This window comes from Nipponia nippon, unplaced genomic scaffold, assembly GCF_047370975.1.
Source record: "Nipponia nippon isolate SJK-2023a ecotype South Korea unplaced genomic scaffold, ASM4737097v1 scaffold_2, whole genome shotgun sequence".
NCBI classification, from domain to species: domain Eukaryota; kingdom Metazoa; phylum Chordata; class Aves; order Pelecaniformes; family Threskiornithidae; genus Nipponia; species Nipponia nippon.
Genome location: NW_028262336.1, coordinates 85,581,689 through 85,607,405, shown reverse-complemented (window position 1 = coordinate 85,607,405; position 25,717 = coordinate 85,581,689). Strand labels below are relative to the sequence as shown.

At 39.9% G+C, this 25,717-nt stretch overlaps 1 long non-coding RNA gene across 1 annotated transcript in view; it reads left to right on the top strand.

The window, feature by feature from the left end:
* Positions 1–25,108, top strand: part of LOC148055864 (uncharacterized) — a 136,774-nt gene extending 111,666 nt beyond the window's left edge. Inside the window, exons 5-7 of the long non-coding RNA XR_015704729.1 lie at positions 22,601–22,766; positions 23,142–23,317; positions 23,711–25,108. This is a non-coding gene — a long non-coding RNA (uncharacterized LOC148055864). The remainder of the gene's footprint in view (positions 1–22,600; positions 22,767–23,141; positions 23,318–23,710) is intronic.
* Positions 25,109–25,717: the final 609 nt, after the last annotated feature.

Genomic DNA, 25,717 nt, shown 5'->3' with positions numbered 1-25,717 from the left:
TGAGAGCAGTTGGCAACGTAGTACAAATCCACAGAGACTGACTCCAGATTGGCCAACACTACAGTGAGCCAGTATAGGAGCACAAGTAATACAGTGGTACTGTGGCCATGGAGGCAGGTGCTGACCAGTGCAGTAACCTCCACTCCAAAACCAGTGTTACAGATAATCACTTGTAACTACTGCCAAAGTTGGAAGGGGACCAGCTTGGGATGGAAAAAGTTGAAGGCTCTCCAGAAGGAGCCTGTCAGAGCAAGTCATGTGCCAAGGGCCTAGCGGTGCATGGTGCCGATCCGTCAAACCCAAATAGGAGATGCAGCAGGGCTCTCTGTTGTGCAGTGCTTGCACAGGCAGGGAGGCTGCCACAGGCTGCCCCTGCCAGCACCTGCGCTCTGACCAAACTGCCCTATGCAATGCTGACTTTTGTGTAATGTAACAATCAGCACTACCTAATAATCACAGTGCTACATGAGCTTCTCTGCAAAACACAGCCAGTTCTTGTGGCAGTCTCATAAGGGAACAGTCTCCCATATTTTGCTTGATATTTGCAATTACAGCTGTTTCCTGGGGAAGCTGTCAATGAACTGGAGAGTTTAAACGCCTGTAAACAATCTATTACTTAATAATACTCAAATCTACGAAATGATCTGTGCTGTTACATGGATGCACAGACCTCTGGGAATGTCCCTAGTGAAGCTAGTAAATTCCCTAGCTGTGCCATGTCTTACGGGTCATCTGTGAACTTGCTGTGATTTCTGCTTGCTGGGGACTATCCTGACCAAGATGGCCAAGAATGATCTCTCTTCCACCTCATATTCTCAGAAGGTATCACCCTCTTCTGCAGAGTATTTAGATGAAGTGACAGCTGAGAAGGTTATATTACTGATGCTAACAGTCATTTTATTTTCCCTTGTGGAAAGCAAATAATTTCTCATGAAGAAATGGCAACTCCTAAGACTTTAAGATCTGAAAAAAAATTCTGCCTTTTTTCTAAATAGCTGTTTCTATATATCTGTATTACTGTATCACTTCTGCTTAGCTACAGTATCATCTGTATTTTCAAGTAAAGAATTTAGAATCATGAATAGTCACTTTTTAATTTATCAACTTCTATGAACAAGTAGACGATAATGTGCTAACACGAGCAAAGAAAATACCTGCTAACTTTGTTTGAAATGAATTGAAACCACTGTAGGCTCCTTACTTAGGATTCACTAACCAAAACCATTCAGCCCTGGTGGCTGCCTAGTCTTTCTACTGCCAGCAGTGCTAACAGTTCACATTGACTCAAGGATCCAGCTGCCAGCCAAATAATACAGCTTGGCTTGGAAATTGAAGCTTTCCTCTAGCTTGCGACTGATGCCCAGCTGCTGAGATGATTTGGAGATCCAGTGCTATATCCTTACAGCAGATGCTTGCTCCATGTGATGCAGCTCCCCAGGCCTGAGGCTGGTGGCTGGAGCATCCAGGGAGCCCAGCCACGCTTACTTCTAAAACAATTTAGACTTATCCTCACAGTGATACTTTCCAGGAGCATAAAATACAGGAAGAACAGGTACTAACCAGTGACTTTCTTATGGTCTTGTACAGTAACTGTGCCCTGACAGTTAAACTGCTTTTGGCTTTTATCGCCCCAGCTGTACCAGCCTGAGGCAGCGTGAGCATTCATGCCTGTGTCAACGATGCAGCCACCTGTCCCAGTTTCTCCCTTCCACTCATGAGCTGAAAAGGCTGCCGGCTCCTCGTGATGCAGCTCTCCCCTGGGTTCTTGGAGCTCGGTAACATCTTACTGGCTGCACATGAGGTCATCCCAAGAAACTGTAAGTGTAAGCCCTCACCTGGAGATTGATAGGTAATTGCCCATTTGCTCCCAGCACTGTTCTCTCACTTACTTTCCAGTCACTTACCATTTGTGATCTTAATAACATTCTCCTCTGCTGTCCTCTCCTGTTTTCCCTCAGCTAATGTCAATGTCTCTTCTTTCAGCTCTACCCACTCCTCCTTCCCATAGCATAGTGACAGCTTACATCCCGAGTTGCAAATTTTCCACTTTCTCTTCCCAGCTTTTAAGAGGCCTCTGTGTTAAATGAGGCAAAGAATTCTGTCACCATGAGCTGCAATGAGAACGCAAACCACCTTGACTTAACAGTACCACACAGTCAGAAGGATACTTCATTTATTATTTTATTTTAAGTAACTAAAACCATAGGGGGGTTGGTTGACCTGAAGAGGGAGGTCAGCCAAGAGCCTATGTTGTCGTCTACCTGGTTATTTGACATCTTTTCCAGAAGCAGTAGAATAACAGCTATAGAAAGTTCCTTCAGTTTAGTATTCCCACCCCTAGGCTCGGCAGAGCTGTGGGGAGACCACAGCATACATCCAGCAAAGCTACTGCACTCGGTAATGTGACTATTTGTTCTTTGTGCTAATTTCCACCAAGGGCAAAATACAATCCAGAGCCCGATCTAAACTCAAAATGTCTTTACAGTTATGGGGAAAGAAGGCACAGCAGGAAGCTTTGTATTTAAAATTTTATATCAGTCCTTGTTCTAGAAGTAGAGCAAACAGATCTGTGACAACATTGCTCCCTTCCTTCTTAGACTGCTACAGGCAGCTCTAATGTGACTTTGTGCCTGCCAAAGACTAACCTTTTGCTTCAGTTTTGCCCATGGGTTAGTACGAGAGATTACTAGGTCCCTGCTCCAGTTAATTACCTCACTGCCAGCCATCGGAGCTCTCAGCAATAATGCCCTGCAGCAGGAGAGCAAAGGAGAGTGTTGTGGATACTTGGGAAGGAGAACAGGGACTGGGATAGCAGTGAATGTAAAATAAGATCAGGTGCGTGCTCCTCTATTTTGTATTACACTCCACCCTGCTACAAATGTTTGTCCTTGCTAAGGAAAAAAAAAAAAAAAAAAAAGAGTTTTAAATAAATAAATAAAGCATGTGCTGCTTATAGCTACTTACTGCTTACAGCTCTATTTCCTCTTCTACTAAGATAAGTCTTCTGGTAGAGGCGTCATCCAAGCTATTTCTTTCAGTACCTCATCACTGCTGTCTAGTCTTGAATATGTATTGCTTCTTCACCATAAAAGAAGCATAATCTAAAATTAAAGCAGATATTTTATTGATGTATCCTGTTCAGCACCGAGTAGTTCAAGATTAAAAACTAGAAGAGATTAACTGGAGAAAATAGGGCTTGAAGAGACAGAAAGCTCACCTGGCCCAGCTCAAGGCCCCCAGACACATTCAATTACACCAAAATGATTCCTGGAAATGTTGTCTAACCTATTCTTTAAAAACACTGGAGATTGCAATTCTACAACTGCCTGAGGCTGTGTACCTCAGCACTTCACCATCCTTATGATTAGAAACTCCTCTTTTAAGGTCAGAACTACATTTCTGTTTACTGCAATTACTCCCTTTATTCTCAGTGTACATAGCGAATAATTTACAACTGTCCTCTCTACGAAAACTACTTGAAAACCATTATTGTGCCTTTTCGTCTTTTCCAGACTAAAGAATTTCTTCCAGTCTTTCCTCACAAGCCTTGTCTCCTAATCTGCCAATCTTTTTCCCCGCCCCCTCTCCTTTTCTTTCTCCATTCCTTCCAGGTGGTCTGAATCATTTTCAGAACTAATTCAGCTCAGCAAAAAGGTGGAATTCAGCACTAGGTTTAATTCCAGATTCAGACACCTAGATCTATTTATCTGTAATATATGTCTTCACAAGTGAGGAGGGTATCTAAACTCCTCATAGTCTATAGAAATCTAGTTAATGCTGTCAGTGGAGTCTAGAGAGTTATTCAGATTATCCTCAAGTAGGCAGATTTAGTCTGCCAGACAGCTCTGAAGACTCCACTGGGCTCAGTGCAGTTGCTTAGACATGGATGTCTAGTGCTATTTGAGATGCCTTTGAATATCCTGCCCAGCATCCAGCTATCGGTCCAGAAGAACAGTCTCCTGTATTCTCCATGTCACATCACCAGCCCCATATCTAAGATGCCCTATGACATATCAACATGTAGAGATGGCCTCAGATGTTTATATTCAGTCAACCAAACCGAGCCCAGACCTGTAGATTCTTACACTGTAAAATCAAGGACAGGTACAGATTCGGAGCCTTACTGTCTAACTTGTGTAACTGTCTAACGGTAAGAGTTAGACATGGCATCAGAAGGTGTGCACACAGCCTATAATGATAAATACAAGGATGGTCATAACTTATTTGTTTATGGAAAAAAATTGTAATGTCCACAAGTAGCCAATCTTATCAGAAGAGAAGAACATTTTTTTTCATTCTGGGTATTATATGCCAATTCTGACATTCTGTGGCAACCTCTACTGGATGCAGAAAGGGACTCCAGAATCTAAAATTATTATTATTCTAAACTGAGGAGGTGAAGATGTCTGCTGCTGTGGTATTAGCTGACTTTTCCATCTTTTAGCTTACAAGATGTGGGATGCTGTGATAGCTAAACCACCCTCCTCTTCATGCTGCACAAATATACACGAGTTAAATGATTGCTTGCAGCTTCTGTGTTTTCACTTTAAAAATGCCATGTATAAAAATGGATGGCCTGTCAAAGTTTCATTCAATTTGGAGAAATTCATTTCTCCAAGGGGTGGAAAGTAGAATCAAGAGGATAATTTGAGTTAGTGGTGCATATGACATAATGGATGAGTGAAAGTTATTGCTCAATAAAAAGTAGTTTTATCTGGGCTGGAAGCTCCCTCCTCATATTATTTTGGACCAGATGCTCTTGTGGGGAACAGTAGACAAGATGAGTAAAACAGGGAGGATAGAAAGGAATTTTGGAGCTATGGCAAGCTCTCAAGCTCATCAAAAACCTGTAGAGCCCCTCTAAAACTGCTCTAGATACTGTGCTAACTGGGAAGAGCATGCCAAGGGCAGGAGGGAAGAAAGCTGATTTAGTAAGCAACCTGTTGCTGGATCATCTGGGTGAAAATCCTTGCTTTAGTAATAGAGTACCAACTCTTCCACAGATTTCGTTTCTTTGCCCTCCTCTGGATATTGGCTTGGGGCAGTTCAGGTGGGATTAACTGTTTTCTAGGAAAGTAGTGCTGTATTGAGAGAGCAGGGACTTGCAGTCAGCCTAAAGTACCAGGACAGTCCCTGCAGCACTCAGGCTCCTCACCAGACTCACTTGCTTTCTCCCTCCTCAGGCTGCTGTTGCAAGTGGTTTGTCCTTGCTTTTTCTCCCCTCCTGACCTGAGAAAAGTCAGTCTTGTTTCTGCTCATCCTCCTGAGCACATGCAATTCAAGTCAGTATCATTTTACCTCACCTTAAACAACTCATTTCAAAACAAAACAAAAAAACTGCCATGAAAAGCTAAGCTGTATCGACATTTTTGCTGATGTTCAAACACTAGACAAAAAAGGTAGGATACAGAATTTTGGCTAAACATTTGCTGAACTAAAAAGCTTTTTCCATTCACTAGCAAGCCAATCAATAAAATTTAGCTCCATGTTGCATGGTGTCCATGTGTGCACTTGGTTTTGAGTCCTTGGCTGGCTGTTTGACAACCCTTCCTTCCTGACACATTGTGCAATACTGTTGGTTAGTTCTAGGAAGAAACTGGATGTGAAAATACCCAGTGAGACTGATTATATTCCTGCTGTTTAAGCATGTTCTCCCAAGGCACATTTAGCTGCGCTTTGAATAATGTTTCAGTTAAAACTACCTCTTTCCTTTTTTTTTTTTTTTTTTTTTTTTTGACAGATGAATAACAAGTACGTAGTGGTGTAGTAGTTCATTTTGTAAGCTTTAGAACAAGGTTGTAGCTTTCTATCAATAGTGTTGCTTCTTGTATTTGTAACTAAATTCAATACAATGAATGTATTAAATTGCTATCCTATGCTAGTAGACTTAGTACCTGCAAATAAACAGTCTTCAATCCTTTTGCCCTTCCACCCAGAAGTACATAAGCTATACACTACAAAAATGAGGGATATAACATAAAAGTGGGAGCTGCCAGATTGAAAAGACATGTTGCTTCTTTAGTTTGGTTGTATAATTAATTTCTCTTTTCCTCCTTTTTCTGCCTACCCCTTCCCTCAAGATACTCTAATGTTTATCCCAGGTGTGCTGAAATTCAGCATATGAAAATACTGAAATCTAGTCTCATTTGCCTACATATACATTGAAACACAAACCTTCACTTGGAAGTCAAGTCACTCAAATGTAGCATTTTCTGATGTTGATATTTTGTTGTTCTGATATTGCTGTCATATATCAAAAAAGTTTAGATATTGTTTTCCTAATTATGACTTTTAAGGCCACAATGGGAATTCGTGGCCATGCAGCAGGTCGTCAGGAGCCTGGAGTAAGAGGCAGCAGCAGCAGCCACTGCTATAACCCTCTGCAAGGGGTTGTATTGGCTCCCCCTGCGCCAGCTCGGTTTTACTGGGCAACACAGAGGGCAGCAGCAGGGCCAAAAAATCATCTTGTTTGGGTTAGAGTATCAGGCACTTCAGCAGCTAGTTCCTCACAAGTTAATGGAGAAGACCTGAATTTAGCTAAACCAAGCCTGCAGGACTTCAAAAACAAAGGGCTCGTGTGCTCTAAGTGACACAAGTCAAGGACTACTTTCATCTTAGTTCATCTGAGGATTCAAACTTACGTAAAAGCTTTTTAGGTTTTGCATTATGGAGTGAACATTTGAAATTGTTTAAGATTATTATTGTTACTTACAAAGAAATATTTTATATGTTCCAGCTGAGAACAGACTTTTCTGTTTCAAAATCATAACAACATGTCTCAGCCAAAGAGTGTAAAATGCAGTAACCGATCCTCTACTCTTCCTTACCAAGCACTTTGGGGTCCACTGGTGAAAACTGCTACAGAATTTCTCATTGTGATAATTACTGTCATTAAAACTGAATTCAGTTTAGATGGGAGATGCAGTTTTTGAAGCAAAGCTGTGGCTAAATAAAAGCAAATTTGTATTACCCCCCCAAAGCATTTCTAACCACATCTAAGCAAGATATCAACAGCTGAGGCTGTTAACTGTGGGAGCACATGTTATTTTTGCTCAAGAACATTGCTTGTCATTTTGTATAAAGAAAATAAAGTATTTACATTACCTCCAGCATTTCCAATCACTATGTAATCTTAAAATAGTTCCCAGAAATCTCCTGGAAAGAAAAACAAATACATCCCAAATTAGCAAGAAAATATAGAAGATTTATGTTGTATTTTTAACAGGGAGAGGACTTGTCATAATTCCATCAGATTGTTCAAAATATCCATAACATAACTGTTCTTCATTAAATGACTAAAACTGCTCCCTTCACTTCTGCTGATTCTCAAGTCCATCTTCTGCTATGCACAACTTCTCTTTTCTTTTGGCTGAAGTCTCACTTCCGTCATAATTAGAGGAAACATTTACTAATAAGATCGCTTGCTTTGTGTGGGCAGACATCTGTTTCCAATTTAGCTTTCAAAAACCTGGTAGAGTCTCTATCAGCTTACAACGATGTGACAATGTTCATCATATTGTGCTTCACAGAAAGAATCTTTCCAAAAGTTTGGTACATTCAGATATATTAAAAATTATAATTTTGTTAGTTTCCAATGTGATGGTCTCACAGTAATATCACTTTTTGAGGAGGAAACACAAGCTATTCTTACTGTGCCATTTATTCTGTTTGGTATTAGAAAAACATTCAAACACCTTTATATTATTAAAACTCATGTCCTATAATCTGGTACACAAAGGTCACATATATGTAGCAGGAGAGTACGAATCCCAGTAGAAATTAAGGAAAAAATGACAGACAGTGATAAGGATGCTATGGATACAGATACATATTCTCTGGAAACTGAAAGACTTGTTTCTTATTCTCCAGATTGTACAGTTATTTTCAATATTTAAAGAGTAACTAAATAAATAAAAATTTTCAGAAGCAGAGAAGTGAGGGTGTAAGCAAGTGAATTAAATGTCAGCATCTCACCAACAAAGCAGATAGATAATCATTGTAAGGAAACTGTAAGGTATGTCCATCCCAGTACAGTGCTGCTTCTTTGATCAATTTTGGATATTACTGTTCTCTGCCTGCTATTCTTTTTATTTATTCCCTGTGATTACTTGGTGTCAGCTTGGGACATCAGACCCAAGAAACTCAGCTGAGCTGCCTGAACACAGGCACTCGGTGTCCTTAGACATCCACATGGGCCTCCCTGGGGTGCTGCAGGAGGTACTGGCGACCTTCGTCCACCTGCAGCAGCTGGCAAAAGCCAGGCGGGGCACCAGGAGCAGCTCAGGTGGCCCTAGATGCCTGTGTTTAGGGACCTGAATCAAACCCAACAGCTCCACAGGCTTCAATAACTCTGTCTTTATTGTGCAACATACTGGTACGTCAAAGAGCTACTCTGGAATTTCTGTGATGAGTAAATAGGGCTTTATTTCTTTCTATCTTATTGCTTTAAAAATACTAATTTCTAGACCCGTTTTTACTTGTGGACATGGTTCTGTTTTTTCTTTTATCTCTCAATGGTGATACACTGCTGGTTTATGCACAAATGTTGACAACACTAGACGACGCTCTGAAAAATACTATTACAATAATTAATACCAATGATTTTTTTTAATTATAATTAAGAAGCTTTAAAGCTTGATTGAGGGGAGTTTTCGGGAACTGCAGTACATTCAAGCAGAGGAGATTTCTTCAGGCTGAATGCCTTTGGATGAGAAGTCTTTCAGCTAAGCAATGCTGAAGTGTATATTATGCCAACTTTGTAGTTAGTGAGAGTAATTCAATCTGCAGTGTCCCAAGTCTGTTCATAAACATTAAATTCACGTGAAAGAAATAAAAGCAATTTCAGTAACGTGCAAATAAATTGGAATCTGGAGGAGCTAAGGAATCAGCTTTATGATACACATTGCCTTAAAGATGGTGCAAACGGTTTCAGAAAAGCTATGCAAAATGTATAATTATAGCATTCTTTAATGTACATTTCCCCTTCTTTATTTAGCAACAACCAAACAAGAAATTTTGCTTGGGTTTCTAAATGATTTTTCATCCTTAACTGAATAGCTGGTTTGTGCTACAGTAACAGCTGTGGCCAAAAACCATGGCAATTTTCAAAAGAAGAAAAAAAAAACAAACTAACCCTTGCATAAAGGATCAAAGGCAAAATGTAAAATATATTCAGTCTTTTCTAGGTCAATTCATATTCTGTCCTTATTTTAAAAATTAACATAATTTCTATAGCAGCAGTCCAGGGAATTCCAATTTACAATCACTGTTACTTCAAATTTTTAGCTGTTATATTTTGATGTCTTTTAAAGGTATTTTCTGATAATTACTTTATTTTCATTAGTTGCTTGTTGACTCAAGCAGCACCAGCAATTTTGCTACTCAGTGAAGCTGAAACATAGGAAAATCATAGAATCATAGGATGGTTTGGGTTGGAAGGGACCTTAAAGATCATCTAGTTCCAACCCCCCTTCCAGTAGACCAAGTTGCTCAAAGCCCCATCCAGCCTGGCCTTGAACACTTCCAGGGATGGGGCATCCACAACTTCTCTCAGCAACCTGTTCCAGTACCTCACCACCCTCATAGTGAAGAATTTCTTTCTTATATCTAATACAAATCTACCCTCTTTCAGTTTAAAGCCGTTACCCCTTGTCCTATCACTACATGCCCTTGTAAAAAGTCCCTCTCCAGCTTTCTTGTAGGCTCCCTTCAGGTACTGGAAGGCTGCTATAAGATCTCTCTGGAATCTTCTCTTCTCCACACTGAACAACCCCAAGTCTTGCAGCCTCTCTTCATAGGAGAGGAGCTCCAGCCCTCTGATCATCTTCATGGCCCTCCTCTGGACTCGCCAACAGATCCATGTTCTTCTTATATTGGGGGCCCCAGAGCTGAACACAGCACTCCAGGTGGGGTCTCACAAGAGCAGAGTAGAGGGGCAGAATCACCTCCCTCAATCTGCTGGCCACACTTTTTTTGATGCAGCCCAGAATACGGTTGGCTTTCTGGGCTGCCAGCGCACACTGCTGGATCATGTTGACCTTCTCATCAATCAACACCCCCCAAGTCCTTCTCCTCAGGGCTGCTCTCTGCCCAGCCTGTATTTGTGCTTGGGGTTGCCCTGGTCCCATGTGCAGGACCTTGCACTTGGCCTTGTTGAGCTTCATGAGGGTCACATGGGCCCACCTCTCCAGCCTGTCAAGGTCGCTCTGGATGGCATCCCTTCCCTCCAGTGTGTTGACTGCACCACACAGCTTGGTGTCATCAGAAAACTTGCTGAGGGTGCACTCAATCCCACTGTCCACGTCACCAACAAAGATGTTAAACAGCACCAATCCCAATACCAACTCCTGAGGAGCACCACTCGTCACTGGTCTCCAGTTGGACATCGAGCCATTGACCGCAACTCTTTAAGTGCAACCATCCAGCCAATTCCTTATCCACCAAGTGGTCCATCTATCAAATCCATGTTTCTCCAATTTAGAGACAAGGATGTTGTGCATGACAGTGTCAAATGCTTTGCACAAGTCCAGGTAGATGACGTCAGTTGCTCTTCCCTTATCCACCAATGCTGTAACCCTGTCATAGAAGGCCACCAGATTTGTCAGGCACGATTTGTCCTTAGTGAAGCCATGTTGGCTGTCACCAATCACCTCCTTATTTCCACAATCACCTCCTAAAATGTTACATTTACTTTCATTTGAAGCTTTATTTTCCTTCAGGGAAAAGAAATCTAAGGCATAGATCTTAAAAATGCCTGTAAAAATATTGTTTTAATTCTGACAAAAATGAGCTGAAGTCTAGAGCTCATTCTCATAGAGAATTTAAAATAATCCTCAATTACACTTTTGAGGCTATAATACAGTGCCAGCTCTGTGTACTGCTGGGAAACAAGGGCCAAGTACTTCACTGCATTTGTAATCACGTTGGGTCAACTAAAACAAACAAACAAACAAACCCCACTATAAGGCTAATAGAGAAAACACAGGAGTAAAATAATCAACTTTTCCTCTTTTAACACATTAATGTAGAAATTAATACATAACAGGACAGCTCACCTGTCTTCTGTTTCCAATGCTAAAAATTTTAAATAAACATGAATCTCATTAAACCCAAATATCCAATAATGCAGGATGGAAATGGTGTTTTACTAACCCAGGCTGATGAATATCTGATACCTCAGAGTAACAGGGAAGCTCATGCATTGTGTCTGCAGTGGTACTGTTTAGTCATAACCGCTGCAGAAAATCCCACACGGTTTGCAATTACCAGGAAGCAGCAATCACCACGGATATTCTCATTTTGATCATTCTGTAACACCAACAAACATGTTGCCTATGAGGAGTTAATTTTGCATTACATACCTTCTATGCAGATGTTGATGCTGGGTCAGGAACATGGTGCTGTCATGAGAAAGGAGTAGAACAAGGCTTTCATGTACTAGGTGTCTGCTCATTGTGAACAGTCCCTGTTATAGAAGTGACTAATGGCACCTTCTTCATCGGTCTAGAAAAATTCCATCCTAAAAGCTTTTTTCACTCTCAAAAGATGTTGATATATAATTCTCTAGAACACATTTAATATAAGGACAGAGGAAAACAGATAAATGTCCTATTAGACAAGACAGTAATTTTATGCCCTTTCTTTTTGATTCCTATTTGAATACTGGATGGTCTTTAATTTCTAACGACTTTCTCATAAGTCTCTAGGAAACTTGTTCAGCTATTTAATGTCATTTTATTTGGAGTAAACTGTCACAAAATGGTGGGCATTTCCCCTATTTCTCTTACCCTTTCTTTGTTTGGCTGTGAAATCTTGATTTAGTTACACACCCAAGTATTCCCTCGGGCTATTAAGTGCTCAAGTACTCCAGCAACACCTAGGAGAGATGACACAACAGATCTCTGCTACAAGACATTATTTCCATTAGAAGTGATGTTCTGCACTGCAGCAAAATGCATTAATAGCATTGCATTATACTGTTATAATGGGGTTACTGATGCATGTCACCACTCAGCACAGTTCATTATCTTGTGATTAAGGCATGTAGCAAGATAAGCGCAGTTTTACAGATACTTTTCTAAACAGCTGAAGTACTTCTGAGGAGTAAAAAAAAAATACTTTCAGCTAAAGGGCTTGCTTATCTTGCATTTTGTGTTTTCTTTCTGAAATCCTACATACTCATTATATTCTTATTTTGAGGCTTGAATGACAATCAACGTTTTCTACAAGATAACAAGGGAGTAGAGCAAAATAACACTAAAGAAAAAGACATGTTAACATTTCCTCCAAGGGAACATTACTCATTAACATCTTCACAGCATTCAGAACTATTTTGACAGAAGTAATCTGTGCTCCCTCCTTTTTTCATGCATGAATTAAAATTGTAATTAGCGCATCTGTAGAAAAATCACCACCTAATATACAAATGTCTGTCCAGAGATAATTTTTCTCTCTCTCTTGCAGTTCACTTAATAGTCTCAGCTCTTCTGTGGCATCAAGGAGACTAGTGAAATTTCATTAGAGCACCATCTCATTTCATTGTTTAAGTCTGTGGTTAATATTAGATAACAAAGTACAACATCAAATTTATCCTTGCAGGCACAAAGTAATTCGAAGCATTCTGCTTCATTTCAAAACACTGGAGACCTCTTCTTTGTCTCTTTTCAGAAAGTGCATCGAGTTTTTCTACTATATTGCAGGCTGCATCCACGGGAGCAGGGATGCACTTTTACTGTTCCTGTTGATTAAAGAAAGAGCGACACCTAAAAGCGAAGACACCTAAAGTGATGATGATGCTAGAGTTTCTCACAGTACTGTCTTGTGCCTTCATTCCCAAAGGGGCTCTAACCTAGATGGTAGGAGTCTTACATTTCAAGATCTTGTTTTTCAGTGTATCACCTTCCATATAAGAAAATTAATAGGAAGGACTGGAAACAAGACAGTTAGTAGACCTTAAAAGAAAATCAAAGACAGGCATAGAAGGTTCCCTGGGTATATGATATTGCCTACTGTTAGCAAAATTTTAGAAACCAAGGCAATCTCCTTCCCTAATGAAGCAAATAGTGTAAAGGTACAGCTGGCACCAGTTTCCCTAAGTGCTCAAGTCACACTTAACACTGAATGATTTGTTTACACTAAGATATATCTTTGTAAGATAATAACAAGTTCTTAGGCTTCTCAATTTTTTTAAAGAAATTATTGGATAAGGGAGAACTCATAGTCCTTTTTCCTCTCCTCTCCTCTCCTCTCCTCTCCTCTCCTCTCCTCTCCTCTCCTCTCCTCTCCTCTCCTCTCCTCTCCTCTCCTCTCCTCTCCTCTCCTCTCCTCTCCTCTCCTCTCCTCTCCTCTCCTCTCCTCTCCTCTCCTCTTTCCTTTTATTATTTACCTTTTTCTTTTTTATTTTCTTTTCCTTGTTTACTCTTTCCTTTTCCTTTTTTTCCTTTTCCTTTTCCCCTTTCCTTTTTCCCTTTTCTTTTTCTTTTTTTTATTTTTCTTTTTTCCTTTTTCTTTTCCAAGAGGCAAACCCCTCATTAGAGCCCAGTATATCTTTCTGCTTCTGGGAGATCAACCTTCTCGAGCTGGCTCTTGACCTCAACGCTCTTAGCTGTGGCTTTCCATAGCTTCCAGTCAGCAGTAGATTAGTCTAAAAGATTCTCAATATAGGGGATAAAAATCGATCTTGAAAGGCATAGAAATGGAGGACGTGAAAAAATACCAAAGATATAAGGTTAAAATAAAATTACTAATAGCAGAAAGGGATTAATGAAGCCCTAAAAATTTTCAATGATTATGTTGTTAGAGATTATTGGACGCTATTTTATTACATAAAAATTTGAAAGAAGACTGAAAAAGAAATCAAGAATTCAGAACAAGCACATCTTTTAATACCAAAGTACTGTAGATATCTGGATCTATAGTTCTATACAAGTATTGGTATGCTTCACTGTATCTGGATGATTCTTAAAAGTGCAAAGATTTATATTCATAATGCCCCTAGTACCTGAGGAAAGCTCATCTTTGATTAAGCAATGGGGGAATAAACCCCAGAACAATGAAGGCACAGCCCCATAGAGATATTTAAGGACTTTTATCCTGACTCTCCTAGCACCTAACAATAGAAGGTACATGCCAACATGTATTTGTGTATTTAAATGCTTTACCTTAAGATCTGTCTGTGACTGAATCAGAAACTAAACATAAGTTTTCTAAATCAAAGTTGCATGACTGAGTACAAGATTTGGCTCCTTTTTCACCGTCGTTCCCTCCACACCCTGCCTCTGAATATTCATGGGGCCACTTACTCTGCAAAAGAGCAACAGTTACTGCTTTACAATGACTTGGTTTAACATACCCATAAACAGAAATAAATGCTCCCAAATGTTGTAGGGTAATTCAAAGTCTTCTACTAACTAGTGAAATATCATTATGACAGCACTAAAGAAAGATGAAAAGCAATGCAACAAGTTTATTCTGACCATGCCCAATTTTCTTCAGTTAAAGAGAGAAAAATATTATATATATTAAAAAAAAAGAGACAAGAATATTAAAAGGCAAATTAATGCCTGGAGGACACTCCAAAAGGAAAGGAATGATGAATATCATCTAGAATTCTCTGCTTGATTTATCTGCAATATTCATAAGTGTGTGTTTATCCAAAAGCTTTGTCTTAGATCAGGCGATTAATTAAACTAGAGAAGATCTCAAGCAGGGAGAGCTGAGAGTTGTTAATAGTGTATGGCTGATAATCAAATTTGGCTCTGCTGTTTTTCTTGGGACACATTCCTCTGTTTGCACTTCTACAGCACTAGAAAGACATGAGATCTGTGGCTAAGCAGTACAACATGTAATAAGCAGACCCAGCTCTTCAGAAATTGAGTAAATAGTTACCTGTAGTTTTAGTGTTAATATTTCTCAGCTCTAGCAAAAGGATGATTGCACCTGAGCATATCTTCATTTCTTTGGGCATATGCACACAAAGGCTTTTATCCAGTTCATTTTACTTGAGGGTAAGTGAGGAAGTAGGTAACTTTTGCAATGTGAGGTCAAAGCTGAAAAATAGGAATAGCAGAAACGGCAAGACAGGACAGAAACAAAATCAGGACTGGTAAAAACCCTAAGGGTGAAGATGACACTTGGCTTCAAATTGTCACAGAAGGTGGTGGAAAGCACAGGAGAAGTCAAAACATGACAATAGGAAAGGACAGGTTTCAGGAGCATCCTTGTAATTTCGGTATGGCTCTTTCAGGGTGCCCAAGCCAGTCACATGTTCCTCCACTTTGGGGGCGCTTGAAACTTTGAGATTGTGGGGGCTTTGCCCATAACACGAAGAAATGAAACATTCCTCACAAAACTAAATGATTTCTATAGCCCCTATCAAATACTGGCTTGTTGCCCCAAGTGCTGGGACTGCAGTCTTGTTTGGTGCTTCTGTAGACTGTGAATTAGATGTCTGAGCTCCCATTATAATCAATAGAGATTTAGGGTTCAATTCAGTTGCACATAAATAGGTATCTAGGGGATCTGAGGTGCCAAGGCTATCCCACCTGGCCTCCAGCAGACATTTCAAGCAGGCATGAATGTCCTGTGCAAACTGTGTCATCTGTGAGCCCTGTGAAGATGTCTGTGATATGCATGTGGGAATAGCAGCTTCTGTTTGGGAAAATGAATTGAATCCCAGGCCTGCAATCAAGAGCAGCAGGAGCTTAGACACCTGATTCACATGTGGACACCTACAACCTGGGACTTAGCACACCTTGCAAGACACTTCGGTGCCTGCAATATGGAGATCAGTCCCACCTTAGGGGAAGTATTCATTTACCTAAATGTTGGCAGCTAGCACCATTTGTGAAGCTTATCCATAACACCCATGCAGTGCTGGTAGATAGGGTACAAGGCATACAGGAGACCTGCAGTCTTCTGGAGAAGCACCCAGAGGCCAGGCAGGGTATCCTGCTGCAGGATATCCTAAAATGCACACATACAGAAAAGGAATCCCACCAGAGCTGTTTGCCTTTTATAACCATAATTCCTTTTCTGCATTGTCTGGTAGTGGCTGAACTACTTCTTGCTCCCCAGGTAAGGTACCTATAGCAGGTGGCTGAATAAAATTGTAAGGAATACATGCACCTGTGTTCCTAAATTAATGATGATGGCTCTGTCCTCCTCTGACATTACTGCAGACTGATGCCAAGTAAATGTATCATCTATATACCTGGCACAGTTAACACTGACAATTTTAGTCCTGGTTAAGTTAAATTGATATGCTGCCCCTTCCTTCTATCCTTTCCACACTGAGAAAGCAAAGCAGCTCAATTACAGCAAAATTTCCCAATGTAGAAAACCCACAGTTATGCTTGTACAAGATCTTTTTTTAATTGATTCTGCTGCTGGTAAGAGGTACTGAAATAAAGTTTTGCAGCTCAAGAGAATTAACTAAAATAATGGTGTCTCTGATTCCAGCATATGAAATAGCATAACGTTTTCCATTCAAAATCAGGTGTCACATGAAGATGACCTACATTTGACCTTCCTGTGTGGGCGTGATCATCTAAATTTCACATCTGTTTGTCTGAAAGTAAAGAGCAGTTCCAAGCCTAGCATATACACCTTGTCTACACAAGGCTGTCATGATGGCCTGAAACGAATGTAATGAATTTAATTTGTTAAGGGATCAAGTAACTTCAAAGACAATTTGCAGTATGAGCTTGCTCTGGGAGGCAAGGCATAGCGTTAATTTCCTCTCTTATAATGGAGAATTCCAGAATCACTAGCCTCCAGTATTGAAAAAAGCCGTATGAAAAGATAAAGGGTGAAAGAGCTTTCAGACCCAATTGCACCTTTGGGTGTTGGTCCTAATATTCGTACGTACGTAAATTATCTCCAGACACTTAGCAACACTGCATTTGTTTCTCAGCACAGCTTTCCTGTTCTCAGCTTTCTCATCTGGAACATTTTGGTGGCATGAGAATAGCAAGGGTGACCTGCCACTTAGCTATATGAGGTAAGACTAACATTGTTCACAAGTTTTCATCCTCCTTTCTATGAGTCTTCCCTGGACTTGTATGTCATACTAGTGACCAAAATCCTTAATCTTTTAGTCACACTTTGCAGATATTTAGAGGAAACTGGTCACAGAAATTAAGGTTGAGAAGGAAATTTTTCTCCCCTCCCTTCCACCCATGTAGGGAGAGATTCATCTTTAAGCATCCTAACCCTAAGAAGTGAAAGGGAATGGTCCAATAGCATCAAGAGGGCACACCCCCTATATGTGACTCCTGATCACAGACACATGGTATTTATCATTACTTTATCTTCGGGTTCTGTCCAGCAAAAGTAACAGCAGTAAATCATAGATAATAAGATAATTTCTCTAGTATCTTCTGTTTCTGAAAGAAATTACAATGTGAGGGCCTAGTCATGAAATTACAATAGAAAAACTATCATATTTTCATGCACGCAGCCTGTAGGTTGTCTGTCAAGAAGGAAATAGTATTGCAAGTAATAAGTACACGTTAGCTACACTCTGAAACAATGGATACTTACCAAACAGAAGTCTTTTCCTAATTCTGAGAGCAACCAGATCCTTGAACCCAGCATCAGCTGAAACAGCATTATTCCCACCCCTGAGCTTCTCAGGTAACAGAGACCTTCTTCCTTGGGATAGGAACCAGTAACAGAGACCTTTTTCGTCCCCTGGCATACAATACAGTTCACTCCTTCCCACTGGTGAATCATCTGTCAACATGAGTAATTCCTTTATACACAACAAATGGCATTTTTTAAGCACTGGCATTGCCTGTGAGTGTAGTATACCAACACCAGATACACTGGAAAGAGAGTTGCAAGCATGGCACTGCCCAGGTGCTGTTCTGGGAGAGCATTGCACGGAAACAGGCACACTCCAGCCATGCCTACCTGGGCAGGTGGCAGCAGTTCATCTGCTCATGAAACCACTGAAAATTATTCCTGCACTCTCCTCTCCATAAAACCTTTCTCATACACCCAAACACACAGCTGGGGAGCCACTTTGTAACTAACAAGCTTAATGGCTGAGGTGAATTGAATCCCCACAGAAGACCTTCAATTACATCTCTCTGTCCGTTGAGTAGGCACTCAAGGAAGACAGCTTCACCAGGCACTGAAAACCAAAATGGAAATTCATAGCACCATACTGTGATATGCACCTTTCTCTCTGTAACCACTGGCTTTCACACTGTTCTTCTCACCTTGAACATGGTCCAAAATGACTATCTACAGCTGAGAACGGCATTAGCTACTTGGCAATTGCAAACCTCAGAAGCTGAGATTTAGAGTGGCTTCCTTCAGCTAGCCAGCTTTAAGAGAGATTTACTGGATGACTAGAAAACTCCTGGGATTTCTGTGTTATAGATCAGGCTGTTGATGGATTATCTTCTGCTTCCTTTAATTTAACAATAATAGCAACGAATTCGCTTATCTCCCTTTTCAAATACTTTATGAAAACATTTCAGTGGTAAAAAATATTGTTTCCCCACATCTTACATTTCTGTCAATGCCTGAATTTCAGTCATCTAAAACAGGATAACAATTCTGATTTTTAAAATCTTTCTATGGAATGGAAATACCAAATGCAGAAAACATTTGAACCCTAAAAGCAGAGCTCTTGACTGGACTTGAGGGTCTGGCGATCAGCACCCATTCCTGAGAACAATAAGTTCAATACTATTTTTTTTTTTTCACATTCATTGCACACTAGATAGAGTTTTATCAGTGCAGTACAGGAGTTTATCTTGACAATGTGCACATTTGCATAATCTAGGTCTTTTCTTTACTGGTTTGTAGGCTCACTGCCAATGCAGCCAGATGAAATTCTCTGATACAGTGAAGGTCACATAAACCAACTTAAGGACCCCTTCTTCCCCCACATCTATGGTAGTTCAAGTATTTTACACACAACTTTACTGAGTCTCTCATTAACTCTACAACAGAGGTTCTGGCTTATGGTGTCTTTTGCATTGGTACTTTATTGGTACCACACCTTTTCTCCAGCTGAGAATTTTCTGTGAGGAGGGATGCCCCTCCAGATAAATTAGCTAGCTTCTGTCTCAGCTTTCTACTCAGGTCTCCACACAATAAGGAAGGCAAAAAAGAAGTAAGGGGTAGAGGAACATTTTCGCAGCAACATTTTTACTTGGCTTTGGATCTGCTGTAACATCGTCTGGAGGAGCAGTCAGCCCTTCCTACAGTCTTGACTTCTTTGTGAGGTGAAGATACAAACCACTTCACTGTTTTGAGAACTTCAAGAATGGCAAAAAAAAGGTCATACCGAGTATAAAGGAAGAATATCGCTAAAGCTGGCATGAAAGAATTTATTCCACCTCTGTAAGGTAGATGGTAATGGTATATACAGAAACCAGCATTTCAGCAAATTGGTTCATCTCACTATTCTACTGAACCATATCCAGACCATTACAGCCCTGTCTCAAGTGAAATCCTTGTAGCTCAATATGTCATGCTAACAAGTGAGATTTTAAACAGGAAACTATTAACAGGTTATCAAAGAGATGAAGACAGGCTTTGTTTTGGCTATGCTGTGACTACAGCTCTGAGTGTAGGGAAGATAGTGGGTTAAAATCAGCAGTGTGTATCTTTTACACATACCATCTCCTTTTATTCAGGCATATACACAGAGTTGCTGCTGAAGGAGCTAAATTAACTCTTGGAATAGATGAGAACGGATCCCTATTGCCCTGAGCTTACAACAGTCACAGTAGATGCACTATGTCTTGCACAGCAGGCTCATACCCTGGCAATATCATGTTATTCCCTTCATCTACTGCCACATTTTATTGCTGAGATCCCTGGCTGCTGGCAATCTAGGTACACTAATGGAAATGCTGAGCTCTGTCCTGGTCCTACAGTCCTAATTCCCAGGTCCTTCATTTTGTATTCAAACATTTTTTTCCTGATTAATTAACTTCATTAATTCAGTTCTTTTAGTTACTTAATTCAAATTTCCAAAAGCCTTCAAAACTGTCAGTGATAAAGTCAGTTTTAGCAAACAAATGGTTCAAAAGGATACCACATTTTTCAGGTGACAGCAATGAAGTCAATAATGGCATGCATAGGTAAAGTCCATCAAGGTTGGAAGTAATGATACAGCACAAATAAGACTGGCTTGTGTAAATACTTCAATGAGGAGAAAAGCACCATAAGGCAAACTTATAAAATCAAGCTCACATGAAGCATATCCACACAGATTTGTGTAATACATTTCCAAGACACTGTAACGTGAGGGTGCATATTTATGATGCCATAGCATCTCCCATAAAACTACATGACTCTCAAAAGCAGTGGGCCCTTTTATTTTGAAAGCAGGGACAGGCCTTTGGAGAACATTAAGGATCGGCAAGAGAATAAATTACTCTTACATCCCATGAAGATACTCAAGCTACCAGAGAAACATGGTATGGGATAGGAAAGTTCTGCCATTGACAAGAGATTCTGTGGAGCACAGATAAAATATTGGTACCACTGCCAAATAAAGTGGCTGTGATGGCTTCATAAAGAGCTACCCCTATTTAAACAGTAAGCTAAGGATTGTCCCTGTTTCCTTCCTACTATTGAAATCATGTTGCATTTTCCAGGGCTAAACTTTCTCACATAAATCATTAAAAATGTGCATTAAAAATGCTGTCTACATTGTGTCAGAGAAGAGAGTTATTGGATTTCATGGTAGATTTGTGTTCTTGAAGATACTTCACCCTCGAGGAAAGCCAGGCTGTTAATTTTTAAAATGAGAAGTTCCTTTCAGGCATACTGTGTTTCCTTGTAAACAAGCTAGACCACTTAACTAGCTCACTAACTACCCAACTATTTTTCTGAGACATTTAATTTAAAAGTTCTATCAAGCAATGACAGGACGCTTGAGAATTTTATTACGTACAACATCTTTTCAATAAAGGGTACCCTAACTCACCTTGTAGAATCAAGCAATATAGTGAGTTAAATAATAAATGATAACAGCATGAGTCAGAAATTAGATGGTAACAAAACAGGTGAAAGAAATGTTAAAGGTTTAAGTGAGGGAGATTGAATCCCACTCTTTTCTCTTTAAGCCCTTGTAATTAAATACCCAGAGTCACCTGAAGGAATATGTATAGCTTCAGAGAAATGCTGCATTTCTCATCCTTAATGAGATATTGTATTGATGACATGAACTTATTAGTAGGAAATTTCCAAAAGCATGAAGGGGAATGGGAAACGGGACATGAAGGAATGTCATCCAGCTACCAGTGGCTCAGAAAATCCCCCTAAAATATCTAGAGGATGCTTTCCTCATGCTACCTACTGTGATTAAAGATAGCAGCTGCAGATACAGTGTCAATAGTAGCATTCAGGACACTTGAGAAGTCAGGTCCTCAGGGTCAAGTGTTAAATAAAGACAGGAGGTTTGTCTAGCACCTTGTTGTTGATAGCTGACAGCTTTGCCATGTCAACCTAAAGGGACAACAGGGAAACCTCTAAAAATCCATGTGAGAACCGACGTCTCCACTGTGAAAGTCAAAAGACCAAATCCAGTGCCAGATGTAAGGCTTTAAACTAAAGAGAATGAAGCTTTAAATTAAAAGAGAGTGAATTTCTCTGAACTCCAGCAGATTGCAGACCAGCAAGCATATAATTCAACAGATCTACGGATGGCTCTTTCACGGCTGTTGCAGTTAACATAAAGTAAATTATCAATGCCATGTAGAAACAGTACTCCTGCTCTTTCAGATCTCTTTGCAGGGGAAAACTAAAACATACTGAAAATAATCTAACTTTTCATCAAGAACTTTAATCTACAAACCCATGTAATTAATTAAAGCTGAAAATCTGATTTGAGACAACCTTGAGAGCTTCAAATCATGCTCAAATATGATTTAAATTTAGAGGATCTACCAAGACTGCCAGTTTAAACTTCAGATTTGCCTGCTTCTATAACAATAATCCATAATGATGTGGCTGTAACTCAAAGAGTCCTGCACCTGTTAGCAGACTGTTAAACAGAAAATGCACTTGATATAAATGTCAAGTGAGATCTTTTCTCTGCTACTTTAACTATGTCATTAACAGAAAGAGAATTGCAAAATGTTAAAACATTTATAACAGAATTCTGTGAAGTTCACCATTAAATACTACAATGCTAGCCTCCAGAAATGCTGCCTTTTTGTAAAACTGTAACATTGTCAATCCCAGCCTCTAGGCAGGTGCTCAGCTTTCATATCCTTCCCTTCTTCCACTTTCCTCTCTTCTTCCACCCTCCCATCGTTTCCTCCTGATCCACCCCAGCCCAGGTTGACACGATCCTCTGAGTGGGTGCAGCTGCAATTGTTGCCAAGGTCATGTTGTCTGGAAATTTGGGTGACCATTCAGACTCATTCTCCTTTTAATACATAACAGTCAATTATTGTCTTTCATTTCTATCCCTCGGTTTTTATGAAATCTCTCTGCTCAGATCATCCTCTCAGCTGACAGCAAATCATTGCATATCACACTAATATATGGGAATGAGATGAATGTTCATTTAATCACCTATTAAGATTCCTGGAACAGCTGAATTCTGTTCTTGATCCTTTCATAGGACTGAATGAATGTGCTGGGAATGAGTCCGGCTTATGTGACCACTGATTTCAAACAAGATGGAAATGCACAGCGATTTGTATATCTCAGTGTTTTCAAATTAATGAAAAAAAGCACACAAAATTTCTCACTGAAGAATTCAATTAGACTTCTACTTGCTGCTGAAGGTCAGTTTCCTTTCTGTTTTTGGATTTACGAAAAGAAAACTGTAACTATCACAAGTCCAATAGACAAAAGCAGATAACCATATTTTCAGACACATGTCATTATGTAATGTTTGAATGCAGCTCATATTATACTGCACAAGTAGATCCTGCTGTTACAGCTACCACTTAAAAAAACCTCTTCAGCTGCTTTATTGCATCGTTTAAGATAAAAGGAATAAGTTAAACATAGTTGAACTGGAGCTGGATTGGTAGCAGTAAGTTTGGTAGTGCATGCAGAAGACTGCTAGATCTTTAAAGGCTTTACTTTTTTTGCCTGATTTTTGACCTGCCTTTGTCACTTTTGATGTCACTCAGCTGGTTTCTCCCTTCTCTCAGGATACATGATGGATTCTTGGTCCTCTTCTTTTCTGAAACAAAGACCTTGTGTCATGTAGCTTGTTCTGGGCTGTATCTCACCAGACGACATTATGGGCATGCTACATACTCCTTCTGAACCATCTGCACTCTTAGTAAGACAACAAAAGTTTAGGCTATGTGAATCTATTGACAAGGTAAGTCATTGGTAAAAACCAAAACATATGGCATCTTATTTGTTGTCACATTAAGAAAAAATTTCAGATCTGGCAAAGATTAATTTAATCTGCTAGACCTAACTATAACAAACTGGAATGCATCTTAGAAAGGGGAGGAGGTTAGAAAGGGGTTCTATGATGCAGTGAAGACTCATTTTGCTGTTGTGTTAGTCTTTCACCTTCCTGTTACCCCAGACCTGTATTCCCACAAGGGATGAAAACAACAGTGAAAGGGAAGAAATTTAGGTTAACACAGAAGATAGAGATCAAATGTGGGAATCCTCTTCTTAACTAGAAAGGGATTGAATTCTCACACTGCTCTTACTATGCATAAATTCCACACAGTTTCTGAGTATATTCATGTCCTTCTAGATTTTGCAGGCTATTGCTACATTTGAGAGAGGCTCTGAATCAAGAGACTAGGAGCAAGAGTGCTTCCACCTCGCACAGTGCAAATCCTCGCTGCTCTCGTCTCATGACAAAAGGTTTTAACTCATCAGCAGAGATTTGGAACATCTGTGTGAGGAGTAAGTAGCCTCAGAGACTTCAGTCCAACCTGACAAATAAACAAGCATGATCTTAGGGGTCAATATCATTGCCATATAGATAACAAATAGGGATGAATATAGGTCTTGATTTGTTTCTCAGCAAAAGCAAAGAGATTTGGCACTTAATTCAGTTTTCCACATCTGGAGGAGAAAAGTGAAAACTAGACCTGACCAAGAACTACAAAAATATCCTCAGGTCCAGATTTACCAAAAGTTGCCTAAGGACCTTCTCCTTGTCAACATTGAGAAGTGTGGTACATTTGCTTGATTTCTAGGCAACAATAAGCTCAGAGGAGGACCAGCAGCTGCAGATCCACCCAGGATGTCTGGTGTCCAGAAGACTTAAACAAATGGCCACAGTCCAACACACAGCAGATATGCAGTAGATTCAATATATCCGGGACATGCTGGCCCTGCTTCACACTCTGTGCAATCAGTCTGCACTTATGCGTATCAGTAACACATCTTCTACACACTGTGTTACGGAAACGCTTCCCACATGCACAGTGAATCTCATGTGACCTAAATTCCTGTCCTTTCCCAGTCTGAGAGCAGTGGTTGCCATGACTAAAACATCTCAGAAGAGCCTCTGAGTGATGAAGCTATGGGATATCCTGGGAAGGACGTTCCCACCCTCCTGTAATATTGCACAGTGAGGAATTAAAAAACCCAAGGTGCCAGAAAGAGAGAAGTAAGAGGAAACTTCATGCAGAGTTTAGGTCACAGACTTGAGCGAGGGAAACTAAGCTCCAAGTACAACTGCCTCTGAGCTTCATACATTTTACATTACACTCTCAGTGGATGAAGACAAAAAGTGTCTGGGAGCTGAAATGAAAGCTCTGTGGCTTTCACCTTCTGAGTGAGTGCTCTCTCAGGCTCTTAGGATCTTAGGCTATTTATGCCAAAAACACTCACCATCACTACACAAATACTGTTCCCTATAGACTGCGTGAGAAAAACAGCTGCCTAAAATAAATAGGTGAGCAGTATTTTCCCTCTGCACATATCAGTGAGATCCTTCTCATTCTCTTGACTAGGTAGGGTGCTTGATTTAGGAGGCTTTTAGGTGAGAGTGCTTCAGCTTGTTTCAAACCAAGTACCCAGGTAGGTAGATTAGGTTGCAGATGTACTTTCAAACCTTTTTCAGTAGTGCTAAGCCCCAAACTCTCTCCCTCTGTACGGGATCTTCTCATATCACCAGAGATCTTAAAATAGCGTAACTGAAGCAGGCGACACATGTAAAAAGAATCAACTTATGTAAATAATAAATATTGAAATACTAAATATTGAAAAAAATTGTCTGCTTGTGCAAATTAGGTTGTTTAACTTTTTTTTAAATTTATTTTAAACCTACTCTCACATATCACATGTTCTGTCCTATCCAAATGATATTTCATACTTCATGGTACGATGGATGCAGAGTTTCCTCATGTAATCTGAATGACAATATGACTTGCTCTCTTCAGTGCCTTGTATGTGACAAGTAAAACTGCAACTCTAATATATCTACAAGGGAGGGAGATTTTATTTTTTTGCCTTAGAGATTCAAGGAACTATGACTAACATTTAGTTAATGTTTACACAGTGCTTTGATGTTCTGAAGTGGTAAATTAGTGTGACAATGCAGTGTTTCTACAAGGCCTTTTCATGCAATTTCAGCTAGACTGTAACACTATCTTCAGCTTGTATTTGGCCAGCACAGAGAATTTGGAAAGTTTGCTATGTCACATGAATATAATAACAAACTTGAATCCAGAACAGTGCTGCTTCTTTGCTTCTAAAGAACTAGCACACTGTTATTTCTTGATAACTAAGAATTATTAGAGCTGCA